This window comes from Hemiscyllium ocellatum, chromosome 4, assembly GCF_020745735.1.
Source record: "Hemiscyllium ocellatum isolate sHemOce1 chromosome 4, sHemOce1.pat.X.cur, whole genome shotgun sequence".
In the NCBI taxonomy this organism is placed as follows: domain Eukaryota; kingdom Metazoa; phylum Chordata; class Chondrichthyes; order Orectolobiformes; family Hemiscylliidae; genus Hemiscyllium; species Hemiscyllium ocellatum.
In genome coordinates this window covers 81,242,499-81,259,487 of record NC_083404.1, presented here as the reverse complement: position 1 = coordinate 81,259,487, position 16,989 = coordinate 81,242,499, and the positions used below count along the sequence as shown (strand labels likewise).

Genomic DNA, 16,989 nt, shown 5'->3' with positions numbered 1-16,989 from the left:
GATGGCATAAGGTGCAATTTATGTCCATCTCCAAGAGGACACCCATCTTACAGAGCTGCTCCACAAGCAAGAAAGGTGTCCACTGCTTGTGATGCAAATGGTCAGAATTTGGCATTCAATGATGGATGGGGACATTGATAGTCTGAGATTTGGGCTAACAGCCAGTAAGGAAATATGGGGGTGTGAATGCAACACTCAACAGGGAAAGGTCAGGGTGATAGATACATTTCACTGATCTCAGTTAAACAACTGGACTATCTGTTGCACGTCATCTTTCTTGCTGCCTGAAAAATAAAGCAGCAGCAGCAAATGACCCTCTTAATTGTGCATTAATTGACCACTTAAGAGCATCTACAAGTAAGAGAGCAAACTGCCTGATGCCTCCCTAATTGCCTGGAAAAGTGTGGCAAGGGTAGGTGTTCTAGTTACTAGTAACTCGTGCACAGTAAATGGCATGTACCCTAATTTACAGTTCCATTTATCTGTTTTCCTGCCAACAGGTAGCCTGTAATATTCAACTATTGAGTCTAAAATGACTATCACGCCAAGGCAGTAATGAGGAAGAGCTGCACATCTTTCAGTGAAATGTTAAATGAAGATCCAGCATGTACTGCAAGTGGATGTAAGATAACTGACTGAAGTAGTTTAAAAAACCACCACCTGGTCAATATTTATAGCTCAATAAGCCTTAATGAAACACATTACCTGATCATTATCATATTACTGCTTGTGGTTCTCCCTGTGTGCAAACTGGATGCTTACAACAGTGACAACATTATCATCATCTCTTTAGAATGAACAGCTCAATAAAGTACTTTACCTCAGGGCTATGCCTGAAAGTCTGCCACAGGCATGAAAGGAAGCATTTGAAAGACAGTCGGAAAGCGTTTGTGAAGATCTGTTGGATTTAACATCAAGATATAGGAAGCAAATATCCACTTGTGACCAAAATAATGATCATCATTAAAAGTTTGTGTCAAAATCCCCCACTGAAGAAAAGTAGCCACAAGACAGTCAGAAGGACAACTTCTTGAACCAACAATCAGTCATTATGGTTGTTTGGGCTACAGACAATGTCCTGTGGGAGAACCTGAAAAACTAAACCAGGGCCATGTGTAAATATTCAACCAACACTTGACATCAAAATGACCTTGACATCCAAAAGGAAGGAGCATTGTTAGCATGAGGTATGATGGTATTTGAAGTTCTTTGGAACTCTGAAATTGTAAAGGTCACTTTAAGTCTGACTGATTAGTGTCCCTTAAAATAGCAGGGGTCTGTGTTACTATACCTATTGGGATATAATGAGTTTTAGTCGTCTGACCTGCAAACACCTGGGTTCCAGGCATGGTCACCCAACCTGTCTGTTCACTCAGTGCATTTCTTTCCTATTCCAGGTAGTGACCAGGCTTTCTGATAGTCAATTAGATAGCTCTGTTGCTCAATTCTTATTCCCGATATGATTAGATGTATAATAAATAAACAAAGCGTTCTGGCAAAATAAAACACTATGCAGTTCCCGGAGATAATCTTCAATTTATCAATCGTAACCATGTTGACAGTCCGCCTAAAAACTAGATTGATGGTGATCTCCTCGTTAACTTGTATCATTAATCGTTGCTGTTGCAACAATTTAAATCATGTGACGGATGAGGGGCATGTGGTTGCTTAATGATGACACGGTTCTATTATAAAACATATATATTTCACAGATCAATGTGGACTTCATATATAAAAGCCAAATGCTTGATCATATTTGAAATAACCACTTAACGTTTCACTAGTCAACAAAAACACTGCTGATCAATGCATCGTTCATGCATCCATTGTTTCTCCTTCTAGCTTACTTTTACACATAATTTCCAAAACGTCACAATGTGCAATCTTTGTTCTGTATACGATAACAACAATATTATTAATGAAGTGTTAGCAGGTGTCGCGCCGTTGCAGTCCTTTCTCCGGAGAGACAGATCTCGGTGCAGACTGTCTGCACCAGTACCTCCAAACAAAGGCGGAAGAACGCGCCATGCCATGGGGAGTGGGTGTATGGCGCGTGGCTGCCTACGTTCACGTGCTGGATCGGATGAGATGGGAGGGGAATCCATGGTAATTCCTGAGCTCGAGGAGGAGTAGCTATGGAAACGGCGCGAGCGGCGATTTACACCCGTTAGCAGCGCTGAGTACCCGAGTTTGCAGAGAGGGAGTACTGACTGCCACAAGACCAGCCCCGCATATGTCAACATCAGTGGCGTTTCTGTCATTTTCATAACAAAAATCCGTGAATTTATATATAATTTGAAAGTGACACAAGAAGAAACCAGTTTGACTAGAGAATATCCCATCATTATCGATTCTCCCCGCAGCCAAAATTTACATTTTAATTTAAAAAAAGAAATCTCCACTCAACCAATCCCGGTTCTTTTTTGAAAGGATTGCTGTGCCTTAGGCCAACGCTGGTGCGAGATTTACAACAGAAACAGTAAGTAAATTGCAGGCGGTCAGTGTGATGTAAGAGTTTTGGATTTTATATATAATAAAGACTCCATTCTACTGTTCAGAGGTCGAAGCCCAGTTGTGTGTGTGTGTGTGTGTGTGTGGGGGGGGGGGGTGCCCAGCCATCAGGAGATTGTCACAGTGCCTTTTTCTGATTCTCCAGCCAGACTGCTTTGTCATTCAAGAGGGTGGGCGGCACAAGCACTCGGGAGAATTGAGGCCCGATGTTTGCTTGCAGCCGAACCTTCCCTGACAGCTGAGAGCTGTACACAAGGGAAGAGATCAAGAGGGAATGTACATAGGCCAATTAAGTGTCACCGAAATACATGAAAAACAAATCACAAATTGTGCATTTCCGGTGTTTTAAATTGTTAAAATATTATAAGTATTTTTTAAACGAGCCCGGGATACCTCAAGAATCCCAGCGATCAGCGTGTTTACTCCGTGGGAGAATCGTCAATGAAAACTCTTTAGAAGTAGGTGTGAAGAAACCCCAAACGATTTCTCTTAGAATGCGATTGCTTTAATTTGATTAGGACATCTGTTTAATGCCATTTTAATACAAAGTTTGAAATTAAATATGTATACATTGTGATTGAGAAACTTTAAATGAATTTCTGATGTCCTGGATGCGAGTCGTGCGTGACTTCAAAATATTTTGATTCAATTTTTTAAAATATAAATTGAGTCTGTTTAGTCTGTTTAAAGCGCTAATTATTTACCTTTTTAATGCCAATATTTAACACACCTAAAATAAGGGAAGAAGGAGTTATCAAGAAAGAAGATCCTCGTATTTGATATTGATCTAATTTAATCCTTTTTGTCTAACTATTTAGCTACAAACACGAATTTAATTTTTTGTCCAGATGCGTTAGCTTCTCGTCATCGTACTTCATAACTTTACAGATATTATGCAATGAGTAAGCATAAAATACCATTGAAACTTGAGGTAGTAATTTTACTTGCCTCCTGGGTGTGAAACAAGCTTTTTGTATTTTTTTTTGCTCAAGCTCCAATTTCAGTTCAGATTTGCCCAAGTGTATGTGTTTTTGTGATTGATTTTTCCGTTGTATTTTGAAGTGTTTCAAATCTGCTTGTGTGTAGAACTGATAATGAGAGAGGGCATCTATCTTTCTTGCATAAACTCAAAGCAATAGCACAGTGATACAAAATATTTTAATGGAATTCCTTTGGCTCCATAAATTGACATCAAAGTATGTTTTAAAGTGTACAATGTTGGCTGTGGTTAATTGTGAATTGTTACATAACCACATTAGTAATACCCTTGTTTTCAAATTAGCTATGCCCTTTATAGTCCTTTTGAATAATTTACTTCTCTGTGAGGTTTACCCTTTTCTGGTCTACTTTGTGTTGAAACTAGAACCAATAGTAAGTTAGTTATATTGCACTTGACATTGGTAGAAAAACATCCCGAAGTTACTTAAGAAACAAAAAAATTAGAACATTAAAGCTAAGGAAGGAGAAACTAGAGGTGACTAAAAGTCTGATCAAAAAGTTGGGTTTTCAGGCGGAGCTGAAGTGATAGAAGGGATACCAAAAAGATGGCAGCCATGTTGTTCCATTTTACAAGCACAGTAGTACAGAAAACCCAGGGAATTAGATACCAGTGAGTTTCAAATCAGTGGTGGGGAAACTTGGAGAAAATTCTAAAGGAGTGTGTTAATCTCCAATTGGAGAGGCAAGGTTTGATTAGGAACAGTCATTATGGGAGATGGAATTTTACCCTGATTTAAATATAGGGTTATTCACTTTGGAAGAAGTAACAAACAGGGAGTACTCATTGAATGGCAGAACACTAGGAACTCCGAGGAACAGCAGGATCTAGGAGTTTTTTGTCCACACATCCCTAAAGGTGATAGAACAGGTCATTGTAGTTAAGGTATACAGGACAATTGTCTCTGTCAGTCAAGGCATAAGGACGATATCTTGGTTCTGTGTAGGACTTTGGTTAGGCCATAGCTGGGATGTTGTGCGCAGTCCCTGCACAAAATGAAGGATGTGATTGCAATGGAGAGGATTTAGAGAAGATTCACCAGGATGTTGCTTGGGATGAAGCAGTTTAGACAAGCTAAGGTTGTTTTCTGGGCAACAAGGCTGAGAGGCAATTTGTTTGAAGTATATAACGTTGATGGAAAGCAATTGTTCCCTTAGTTCAAGGTGAAAGGGAGGATGTTAGAGGGCATTTGAGGATACTTTTCATCCAGAGGGAAATTTGGAGTGGAGGGAAACTTCATGATCTTTACAAAGTACTTTGAGCATTTGAGGCTATGGGCCAAGTGTTGGAAAGTGGAACCAATGTGGACTACTTGTAGTTTTTGTTGGTAGACACTCTGGGTTAAGGGCCAGTAACCATAATTTTATTTAGTTTTAAAATAATAATGGAAAAGGATAGAACGGATCGGACAGTTGAAGTTCTAAATTGGAGGAGGGTTAATTTTGATGATGTTAGACAAGAACTTTCAGAAGCTGATTGGGTCAGATGTTCATAGGTAAAGGGACGGCTGAAAAATGGGAAGCCTTCAGAAATGAGAACAAAAATCCAGAGAAAGTATATTCCTGTCAGGGTGAAAAGGAAGGAAGGCTGGTAGGTACAGGGAATGCTGGATGACTAAAGAAACGGAGGGTTTGGTTAAGAAAAAGAAGGATGCATATGTCAAGTATAGACTGGATAGATCGAGTGAATTCTTAGAGTATAAAGGAAGTAGGAGTATATTTAAGAGGTAAATCAGGTGGGCAAAAAGGGGACATGAGATAGCATTGGCAAATAGAATTAAGAAGAATCCAAATGGTTTTTATAAATATATTAAGGACAAAAGGGTAACTAGGGAGAGAGTAGAGCCCCTCAAATATCAGCAAGGCGGCCTTTGTGTGGAGCCACAGAAAATGGGGGAGATGCTAAATGAATATTTTGCATCAGTATTTACTGTGGAAAAGGATATGGAAGATATAGATTGTAGGGAAATAGATGGTGACATCTTGCAAAATGTCCAGATTACAGAGGAGGAAGTGCTGGATGTCTTAAAATGGGTGAAGTTGGATAAATCCCCAGGACCTGATCAGGTGTACCCGAGAACTCTGGGAAGCTAGGGAAGTGATTGCTGGGCCTCTTGCTGAGATATCTGTTTCATCAATAGTCACAGGTGAGGTGCTGGAAGACTGGAGGTTGGCAAATGTGATGCCACTGTTTAAGAAGGGTGGTAAAGACAAGCCAGAGAACTATAGACCAGTGAGCCTGACATTGGTAGTGGGCAAATTGTTGGAGGGTATCCTGAGGGACAGGATGTACATGTATTTGGAAAGGCAAGGACTGATTCGGGATAGTCAACATGGCTTTGTGTGTGCAAAATCATGTCTGACAAACTTGATCTTTTTTGAAGAAGTAACAAAGAAAATTGATGAGGACAGAGCAGTAGATGTGATCTATGTGGACTTCAGTAAGGCATTTGACAAGGTTCCCCATGAGAGACTGATTAGCAAGGTTAGATCTCATGGAATAAAGGGAGAACTAGCCATTTGGATACAGAACTGGCTCAAAGGTAGAAGCTAGAGGGTGGTGGTGGAGGGTTGCTTTTCAGACTGGAGGCCTGTGACCAGTGGAGTGCCACAAGGATTGGTGCTGGGTCCTCTATTTTTTGCCATTTACATAAATGATTTGGATGCGAGCATAAGAGGTACAGTTAGTAAGTTGCAGCTGACACCAAAATTGGAGGTGTAGTGGACAGCGAAGAGGGTTACCTCAGATTACAACAGGATCTGGACCAGATGGGCCAATGGGCTGAGAAGTGGCAGATGCAGTTTAATTCAGATAAATGTGAGGTGCTGCATTTTGGGAAAGTAAATCTTTGCAGGACGTATACACGTAATGGTAAGGTGCTAGGGAGCGTTGCTGAACAAAGAGACCTTGGAGTGCAGGCTCATAGCTCCTTGAAAGTGGAGTCGCAGGTAGATAGGATAGTGAAGAAGGTGTTTGGTCTGCTTTCCTTTATTGGTCAGGGTATTGAGTACAGGAGTTGGGAGGTCATGTTGCGGTTGTACAGGACATTGGTTAGACCATTGTTGGAATATTGAGTGCAATTCTGGTATCCTTCATATCAAAAAGATGTGAAACTTGAAAGGGTTCAGAAAAGATTTACAAGGATGTTGCCAAGATTGGAGGATTTGAGCTATAGGGAGAGGCTGAACAGGCTGGGGCTGTTTTCCCTGGAGCGTCGGAGGCTGAGGGGTGACCTTATAGAGGTTTGTAAAATTGAGGGGCATGGATAGGGTAAATAGACAAAGTCTTTTCCCTGGGGTTGGGAAGTCCAGAACTAGAGGGCATAGGTTTAGGATGAGAGGGGAAAAGATATAAAAGAGACCTATGGAGCAATTTTTTCATGCAGAGGGTGGTACGTGTATGGAATGAGCTGCCAGAGGATGTGGTGGAGACTGGTATGAATAGGAAGGGTTTGGAGGGATATGGGCTGGGTGCTGGCAGGTGGGACTAGATTTGGTTGGGATATCTGGTCGGCATGGACAGGTTGGACTGAAGAGTCTGTTTCCATGCTGTACATCTCTATGACTCTGTTTAGTCCCTGTACACCTCAATCTGCCATGACCAGAGTCTCCAAGCCTCCCATTTCTTCCTCTCCTGACGTCCCCACCAGTACCCTTCCACCGACACTCTAAATTATTTGGCTGAACTGGTCCTCACCCTCAACAATTTCTCCTTCGAATCCTCCCACTTCCTCCAGACAGAAGGGGTAGCCGTGGGCATTTGCGTAGGCCCCAGCTATGCCTGTCTCTTTGTCGGCTACGTGGAACAGTCTATCTTCCGCAGTTACAAGGGCACCACTCCCCACCTTTTCCTCTGTTACATTGATGACTGCATTGGCACCACCTCGTGCTCCCATGAGGAGGTTGAACCATTCATTAACTTGACCAACACCCTGACCTTAAATTTACCTGGACTATCTCTGATGCCTCTCTCCCCTTCCTAAACCTCTCCATCTCCATCAATGGTGAACGATTCGACAGACATTTTCTACAAACCTACTGACTCCCACACCTACCTGGATTACACCTCATCCCACCCTACCTCCTGCAAAAATGCTATCCCTTATTCCCAATTCCTGTCTCCACCGTCTCTGCTCCCAGAAGGAAACATCCACCAATGTCATTTCCTGTAAAGCCTTCCACGTCCATTAAAGTTTTACCTGCACATCCACCAATGTCATTTATTGTTTCCATTGCTCCCGATGCAGTCTCCTCTACATTGGAGAGGAGACTGGACGTCTCCTCGCAGAGTGCTTTAGGAAACATCTCCGGGACTCCCGCACCAATCAACCCCACCGCCCTATGGCCCAACATTTCAACTCCCCCTTCCCACTGCCGAGGACAGGCAGGTCCTGGGCTGCCTCCACCGCCGTTCCCTCACCACCAATGCCTGGAGGAAGAATGCCTCATCTTCCACCTCAGAACACTTCAAACCCAGGGCATCAATGTGGACTTTACCAGTTACCTCATTCCCCCCCCCCCCCCCCCCCCCCCACCTTACCCCAGTTCCAACCTTCTAGCTAGCACCATTCCCATGACCTGTCCTACCTGCCTATCTTCCTTTCCACCTATTCACTCCACCCTCCTCTCTGACCTATCACCTCCATCCCCACCCCCATTCACCTATTGTGCTCCATGCTACTTTCTCCCCACCCCAAACCCCTCTCATTTATCTCTCAACCCTGCAGGCCTCCAGCCTCTATTCCTGATGAAGGGCTTTTGCCCGAAACATCAATTTTTCTGTTCCTTGGATGTTGCCTGACCTGCTGTGCCTTTCCAGCACCGCTGTAATTCAGACTCTGGTTTCCAGCATCTGCAGTCCTCGTTTTTTACCTTTTTCCAGGAGGACCAATTCCACCACGGCACAGACCAAATGGCCGCCACTTTTAAAGACCGCAGTTACTCCTCTCATGTCATTGCTGATGCCCTGATCAATGCATCTCATCCACTTCCCATACCTCCACCCTCGAACTCCTTCCCTCCGACTGCAACAAGGACAGCTCCCCCCAACCCCCCCGTCCTCAACTTCCACCCCACCAACCTCCAAATACATTGCATCATCCTATGGACCCCACCACCAGAGACACATTTCCCTCCCCACCCCATCCGCTTTCTGTAAAGACTGTTCCCTCCGTGACTGCCTCGTCAGGTCCACACGCACCAACAACCCATCCTTCCCTCCCAGGACCTTCCCCTGCCACCACAGGAATTGGGGCTGAAAATGTGTTGCTGGAAAAGTGCAGCAGAATCCTGAAAAAATTCCTGAAGAAGGGCTCATGCCCAAAATGTTGATTCTCCTGCTCCTTGGATGCTGCCTGACCTGCTGCGCTTTTCCAGCAACACATTTTCAGCTCTGATTTCCAGCATCTGCAGTCCTCACTTTCTCCACCACAGGAATTGCAAAACATGCACCCACACCAACGTCAGAGGCCCCAGATAAGCCTTCCACTTCCATCAAAGTTTCATCTGTACTTCCACACGTCATTTATTGTATCCGTTGCTCCCGATGTTGTCTCCTCTACATCGGGGAGACAGGACACCTACTCGCAGAGAGCTTCAGAGAACATCTCTGGGACACCTGCACCAACCGACCTCACCGCCCCGTGGGCGAACACTTCAACTCCCCCTCCCACTCCGCTGAGGATATGCAGGTCCTAAGCCATTTCCATTGCCACTCCCTTACTACCCAACACCTGGAGGAAAAACGCTTCACCTTCTGCCTCGGGTCCCTCCAACCCCATGGCGTCAATGTGGATATCACCAGTTTCCTCATTTCCCCTCCCTCCACCTTATCGCAGTTCCAACCTTCCAGCTTAGCACCGCCCTCATGATCTGTCCCACCTGTCTAGTCCACCCTCCCCTCGGACCTATCACCTTTACCCCCACCTCCATCCACCTATTGCTACCTTCCCCCCCCAGCCCTACCCCCTCCCATTTAACTCTCCACCCCTGAGGTTCCCTGCCTCATTCCTGATAAGGGCTATTGCCCGAAACATCAATTTTCCTGCTCCTCTGCTGCCTGACCTGCTGTGCTTTTCTAGCACCACACTCTCTAATATCCAGCATCTGCAGTCCTCACTTTCAGCATGAGAAGGTAGTGGTAAGCTATCTTCTTGAACTTCTGGATTTCCTGTGCTGCAGGTAAATCTACAATGTCTTGAGGCAAGGAATTCCTCTGACAATGGAGAGAGGAACATACGTTATATTGAAGCCGATGTTAGGAAAACATTCCAGTGGAGCTATAGGGTATAGGAGGTTACTGTTCGAGTGGGAGTTCCTGGAGGCATTTAAATCATACTGAATATAAATTTGAACAATTTATTCCTAGAAGCAAATGTAGATTCATTAGCCAAGATGAATGTGATAAGTACTCAGATTTTTTTCAAAGAATTTGTTCATGGGATGTACATATCAATGACTCAACCAGTATTTATTATAAACACTTACTCGCTGTGGAGAAGATGTTCCGCTGCTGTCTTTAGATAAATGCATACAATTGGAGTTCCAGGATGGTTTGTAGCTTGGAAAGGAACTTGCAAGTGGTGTTTTTATTTGTTTGCTGCACTTGACCTTCAGAGTGTTAGAGGTTTCTGGTTTGGAAAGTATTGCTGAAAGGTCTTTGAGTTGTTCAAGTGCATTTTGTATGTGGACTATATTGCTGCCACAATGTATTGGAGGTGAATGGAGTGGAAATTGAAGGTGGGGTGTCAGTCAAACAGGCTGCTTTATGTTGGATGGTGTCAAGCTTGTTGAATGTTGCAGCTGCACCCTTCCAAACAAATGGAGTGCATATTTCAACACACTGCTACCTTGTGCATTGCAAATGGTAGACAGGCACTGGGGAGACAGGTGAGTTACTTGCCACAGAATGCCTAGCCTCTGACCTACTCCTGTAACAGTGTATTTATATGGCTGGTCTGATTGAGTTTCTGCTGAACAGTAAGGCCCAAGATGTTGATAATGTGTCTTTCAATGATGGTAATGCCATTGAATGTCAAGGGGTAATGGTTGGATTCTGTCTTGTTGGAGAGGGTCATTGCCGAGCAGTTGCGTGATATGAACGTTACTTGATAGTTGTGAGCCCTAACTTGGATGTTGTGCAGGTCTTGGACAATTTTGGATATGATTGCTGAGTAGTTGCAACTGCTGGAGGTAGTGGAAAATGGTCATTTGAATTGCAAATATCCCTGTGGTTTTACTCTAATCCCACCTACTCTTAAATTACCTTGACTAATTTCCTCACAACCAATTTCATTCCATTTTCCCTGTTTCTGTCTTATTACATCTGTTCCGTTGATCCCCCTTCCATTGGAGTGTCTTTAAAATTTCCTCCTTTTCTTTAACCGAGGATGCCTTTCTCATTGTGGTTGACAAAGCTCTCAACCATGTCCAGACCACTTCTCTCATTTCACCCCCCCCCCTCACTTTTCTCCCTCCCACAACAACGACAGGGTTCCCTATGTCCTTACTTTCCACTCCTCCGTTCTCTTTACTCAAAAGATCATTTTCTACTGTGATGGTACTGTAGGTTTGGGAGATTGTTTTGTCCTGGTTTCTTTTGCAGGGAGTAAGGGTGGGATCGAATGAGAGGTGATAAGTCGCCTGTGATGCAGAAGACAGCTTGGGAGACCTTGAGATTTTTGCTTGGAGTTGGAGCAGTGGATACAGCCCAGATGGATGTGGCTGGCTCTCACAGACATCTCTCTAACTCGAGGACCAGGATTTCTAGCTTTTGGCTTTCAGATTCAGCAGCTTCTGTTGTGGGTTGAAGTGGAAGTTATTTTTCCCCCTATCGATTACAGCCAAAATCTGGGGGGTTTGTTTCTGAGCTGCTGGATTGCATGAGACAAAATCTGTTTCTGAATTTGCCTTTTCGCCAATGGGTTTGATTATGGGATATTATTTTATTAGTAATAACATCCCATAATAACAGTTAGTAGTTACATGCATTTATTCTGTAAGTGCACGTATAGAATGAACTGCCAGAGGAAGTGGTGGAGGCATTTAAATCATACTGAATACAATTACAACATTTAAAAGACATCCGGATAGGTAAATGATAAGGAAGGATTTAGAAGGATGTAGGCCATGTGCTGATAAATGGGACAGATTAATTTAGGATAGCTGGTCGGCATGAACGAGTTGGACCAAAAGATCTGTTTCCATGCTGTACATCTGATTTTTAAGTTTTCCAATAAGTTGTTACTCTAAATTCATTCTTTTGTATTTCAACTGTACTGTTTAATGTCAAGTAGTTTGACCAATCGAATTGCATCTGGAACACAACAGACATCCTTTGCCTTCAAAACAAGAAAAAGTTAGGCTCAAGGCTACCTTCTTAAAAAGATAGAGAGGTCCTGAGTGGTGAATTACTCCACCATCACTAGCAGGATACTTAGTACCAGCAAACATATCTTCCCCTCCATTGTTACCATACCACAGGGACCATTCCTTCTGTGATACCCTGGTCAACTTTTCGATCTCATTCCTGAAGAAGGGCTCATGCCCGAAACGTCGATTCTCCTGCTCCTTGGATGCTGCCTGACCTGCTGCGCTTTTCCAGCAACACATTTTCAACTTTTCTATCTATCTCAATAGTTCCTCACTTCACTTCCCCATGGAACCTTTTGGTGCAATTGCAGAAGGTTTAACACTTGCCTACTCACCACCTCTGTTCTCATCATCCATGCTTCAAACATACCTCCCAAGTGAAACAGCATTTCAGTTGTACTTTTAATCCAGTTTGCTGTGTTCAGCACTCACACTGAGTTCTTCATTACAGTAGTGATATCAGATGGAGACTGGGTAACTGCTTTGTGAAATATCTCCACTTTGCTTATGAGAATGACCATTCCCCAGTCACCTTTCATTTTTAAAATATTTTTTTATTGAAAAGAAAAATTTTTGGATTTTTTTTTTCAAAACTACAAAATGAATACAATAGTGTAACTATTTTACAATATAATGGCAACATCAATATAAATAAAGAAAACAAACTACTAATCTACTATACAAACTACCAAAACACAAATTAAGCTATAAGGGAAAAAAAACTCCATATAAAAAAAGACTACAATGCATGCATAACTAATGAAAAACAGAATTTTATTTTGAATGTTTGTTTGTTATTTATATCAAGTCAGATAGGATAAACAGACAGTCTTTTCCCTGGGTTCGGCCGGTCCAGAACTAGAGGGCATAGGTTTAGGGTGAGAGGAAAAGATATAAAAGAGACCTAAGGGGTAACTTTTTCACACAGAGGTGATGTGTGTATGGAATGAGCTGCCAGAGGAAGTGGTACAATTGCAACATTTAAAGGGCATTTGGATGGATATATGAATAGGAAGGGTTTGGAGGGATGTGGGCCAGGTGCTGGCAGGTGGGACTTGGGATATCTGATCGGCATAGACAAGTTGGACCGAAGGGTCTGTTTCCATGTTGTACATCTCTATGACTCTATGGCTGTATAACAAGACCCGTATTTATATAGGATTTTTCCTCCCAGGGGCTCCCAAACCGACAGACCTCATCCTCACGGCTAAACAAAGGCCCTAAATAGAAAGTCCTGGGGGATTTTCCGATACCCAACTTGCTAAAATGCTTTTCCTCACACAAAAGGAAAGGAATAGTAAATCGTTTGTTCCCATATGTACCTAGAGAAGGAAGATTTGGAAAGCCCAAAAGGAGAGACACAGGGTCCAGCCCAATCTCAGTTCCCAAAATCTTTGCTCAGGCATTCGCTACACTGTCCAACTATTTACAGAGCTTATGGCATGTCCACAAACAATGAGTGAGAATACCAACTTCTATTTTACATTTCAGGCACATTGGGGATGTTCCTGACTTAAACTTTGCAAGCCACGCTGGTGCTATACAGGCACTATTAAATATCTTCAGTTGACTAGCTTGAGTCCTATTACACATCTTCCTGGCATTTTCCCAGATGTCCTTCCATATCTGAGGAGATTTCCACCCCTAACTTTTGAGTCCAGGTTTGGCTGAAATCCCAAATTCCCACTATCAGACTAAAGGGGAAGATTTTTTTTTAAGATTACCCTCACCCTGTCGGATCATCCTCCAAGCTTTGATTGTGTTGAGGACATTCAGGCCTTTACAATGATTCGTGACACTTCTCATCTTATCTATAAACAAAAAATTGATGAGGGGGCATTTTGCTTGGGAAGCCTCTATATCCAGCCAAATTGATTGGGCCTCTCACAATCCACAATCAGCCGCATATGATAACCGGGAGCTCAGTTGGTATTTTCTAAAATCCGGGAAATCCAGACTTCCCCTTTCTTGTGGGAGCTGCAAGTTATCTAATTTAATAAGGGGCTGTCTATGATTCCAAACAAAGGAACTAAGCCAACCGTAAAGCTTACTCAGCACCAATCTCAGCAACATGAAAGGAAGCATTCCCATAGGGTATAATAGGCAAGGGAGAACATTCATCTTGACCAGAGCTATTCTTCCTAACCAGGATATTGGGAGACCTTCCCAACACTGGAGGTCCTGCCTTACTTTCTTTAATAGATCCGTATAGTTAGCTTTATGTAGCTGGCCAAATACCAGGGTAATAAAAATACCTAAATAGAGAAAACTTCCCTGTGACCACCAAAAGGGGAAGTGGGTTCCATCCACAAAGTTGGATATACTGGCAAGACCTCCTACTGACATGGCCTCTGATTTCATAAAATTAATTTTGTACCCTGAAAACATGCCAAATAAATTAACCATTTAAATTAGGTGGGGAACAGATGTCAATGGATCATTTAAGAATGATGCCATCTGCATAAACTGATTTTATGCTGACCTGATCCTACCTCCAGGGCTGTTATGTTGGGGTCCATTTGGATGGCTTCCACCATAGGTTTGATCACTAGTGTAAATAATAGTGGCAAAAGAGGGCATCCTTGACTAAATCTATCTGATCTTATGCCATTGGTAATCCACGCTGCTTTCGGGTCATTATATAGCACTGCGACCCATTTGGTAAAAACGTCTCCAAGGCCAAATCATTCCATTGTGTAAAAAAAGATATGGCCATTCCACCAGTCAAATGCTTTTTCTGCGTCTAGGGAGATGACTAATCCCGGTATCGCTCTTTGCTGGCAGACTTGTACCGTATTTAACACTCTTCTGATATTATTAGTAGATCTGCGACCCTTAATAAACCTCATCTGATCCTCTTTTATAATAAATGGCAAAACCCTCTCCAATCTTAATGTCAGCATTTTTGAGAGGATTTTAATGTCCACATTCAATAGGGATATAGGCCCATACGAAGTACAGTCGTCTGGGACTTTTCCTTTCTTGAGAGAAATATTTGCTTCTCTCAAAGAGGGTGGGAAACTACCTGGATTAAATGAGTAGTTCTAGAAGTGATCCAGCCAATTCGTCTATAAACTCTTTATAGAACTCAGTCTGAAATCCATCTGGCTTTGCCGCTCTGGAGCTGCCTCACTGCCTCCTGCACTTCGAGTTGTCGGGGGGCATTCAAAAAAGACACCTGCTCCGAAGCTACACCCGCGAGGTCCAAGTTCTTAAAGACTCCATCTTCCTCGCTGTATCCTCATAGCCCTCCGACTGATACAGCTCAAAATGGAACTTTCTAAATGCTGCATTGACTTTTTTTTAGGATCACCAGTCAAAGTACCAGCACCTTCTCTAATAGATGTAATAGATTGGGGAGACTTCTTCTTTCTGGCATGGTATGGGAGATACCTGTTCGGCTTATCGTCACACTCAAATAGTCTCTGCTTTGCAAATAGTATCTCCCTCTTTGCTGTTTGAGTAAGTGCAGCATTCAAAGTAGCCCTGAGGGCTGTAATTTAGTTGTGGACAGCCTATCAACATACACTGACTTAGCTGCCTTCAGGCGAGCTTCGTGCAGATGCTGTTTTTCTCCCTTCTGTCATTTCCGGGATACGAGATAATCAAACCCTGCGCATCGGCCTTGGCAGTCTCCTACATCACCAATGGATTACTGGCCGTACCTAAGTTTATGCCCCAGAAAGCTTTAAATTCCTGTGAAAAGTATTCTATAAACGCACTATCCTTCAATAGAAAAGGCTCCATACGCCAGTGCCTGGAGTCCATCTTATCACCACTACCCTTGACCTTCATATACACTGTCGCGTGGTCGGAAACAGCTATATTCCCTATTTTACAGGACAGTATTGAATTCAAAAAGGTCGAGGGGGACAAAAACCAAATCTATTCTGGTATGGCACTTGTGTGGGTTAGAATAAAAAGACACCTCCACACATCTACCAGTCCTAACTCCCTATTCAGATCAACCAACTACCTAGATTGCAGAGATATACCTGCAGAGCTCCTAGGTATCCTGTCCACCTCGTGATCAACAATATAGTAAAATCTCCCCCTTAAATTGTGTGACATGCCCCAAGGGCCATCAACCTGGAAAGCGCATCTGTTACGAATTTAAAAGGACATGCTGGGGGGCAATATATATTCAAATTCCTGTACTCCTCTCCTATATTAGAGCTTTAAGTATTATAAACCACCCAGACTCACCTTTTATTTGGCTTAACATTTGAAATCAAAGATTCTTCCGGTTGAGCATGGCTACTCCCCTACTTTGAGTTCAAAGATGAGAAGTACACCTGGACACATCCTCCCTGCTGCAGCTTCAAATGCTCCTTATCAGTTAGGTGTTTCTCCTGTAAAAGGGCTACATCGATCTTCTCTTTTTTTAAAAAGACTTGACAGTATATTTTTCCTTTTATAATTGGCGAGTGACTTCCTTTGACATTCCAGGTGCACCATTTAAACTAATGACTAGCCATGATTGTTCAGGAAAATCTGAGACCCCACCCCCCAGGAGGAAGAACCCCACTCAAAATGCATCGAGTAGAGACCGGAAACAATTGACTCAAATTTAAAAATACAACCTTTGAAACTACTAAAACAAAACTACTAAAAACTACTGCTAAGAAATAACAACATAAAATATAACTAAAAGGAGATTTTTTCCCCCTTGTCAACAGGGGACACGCCTACCATCCAATAATCCCACCATGACTCCTTCCAGCTGAGGCCATGCCCTCACCCCAGACATTGCAAAGTAAGGTAAACAAATACCAAGATCTTACAGCAAGGAAATTAAGTGGGCATCCATCCACCCTGCCCCTTCCATATTATTACCCTAGGCATTCTTGGCAAAGCAGCAACATGAAATAATATATAAAAAATTACAATCCCAACATATATTAAAGGGAAACTTAAAATCACCCTCCAACAACCAGATAAACAAGGCAAATTATAACTAAAAAGATGAGAAACCAGGAAAGATGGAAAAGCGGGGTAAAATAAAATAGTTGTCCATCTAATTCAGGTCAATCAGTCTATTTATGAGCATTCAAAAATTCTTTCGCTTTTTCCGGCAATCCAAAGTTATGCACAGACCCTCCGTGACTGAAG

At 42.8% G+C, this 16,989-nt stretch overlaps 1 protein-coding gene across 2 annotated transcripts in view; it reads left to right on the top strand.

Moving 5' to 3' along the window:
- The first annotated feature begins 2,124 nt into the window (after window positions 1-2,124).
- Window positions 2,125-16,989, top strand: part of mapre2 (microtubule-associated protein, RP/EB family, member 2) — a 121,254-nt gene continuing 106,389 nt past the window's right edge. Inside the window, exon 1 of one of the 2 annotated variants that reach the window (XM_060824362.1) lies at window positions 2,125-2,479. The gene's annotated coding sequence lies outside the window, so the exon portion shown is untranslated. Of the gene's footprint in view, window positions 2,480-2,887; window positions 2,970-16,989 lie in introns of those variants that run through there. The other variant, XM_060824363.1, reaches the window with a different exon arrangement.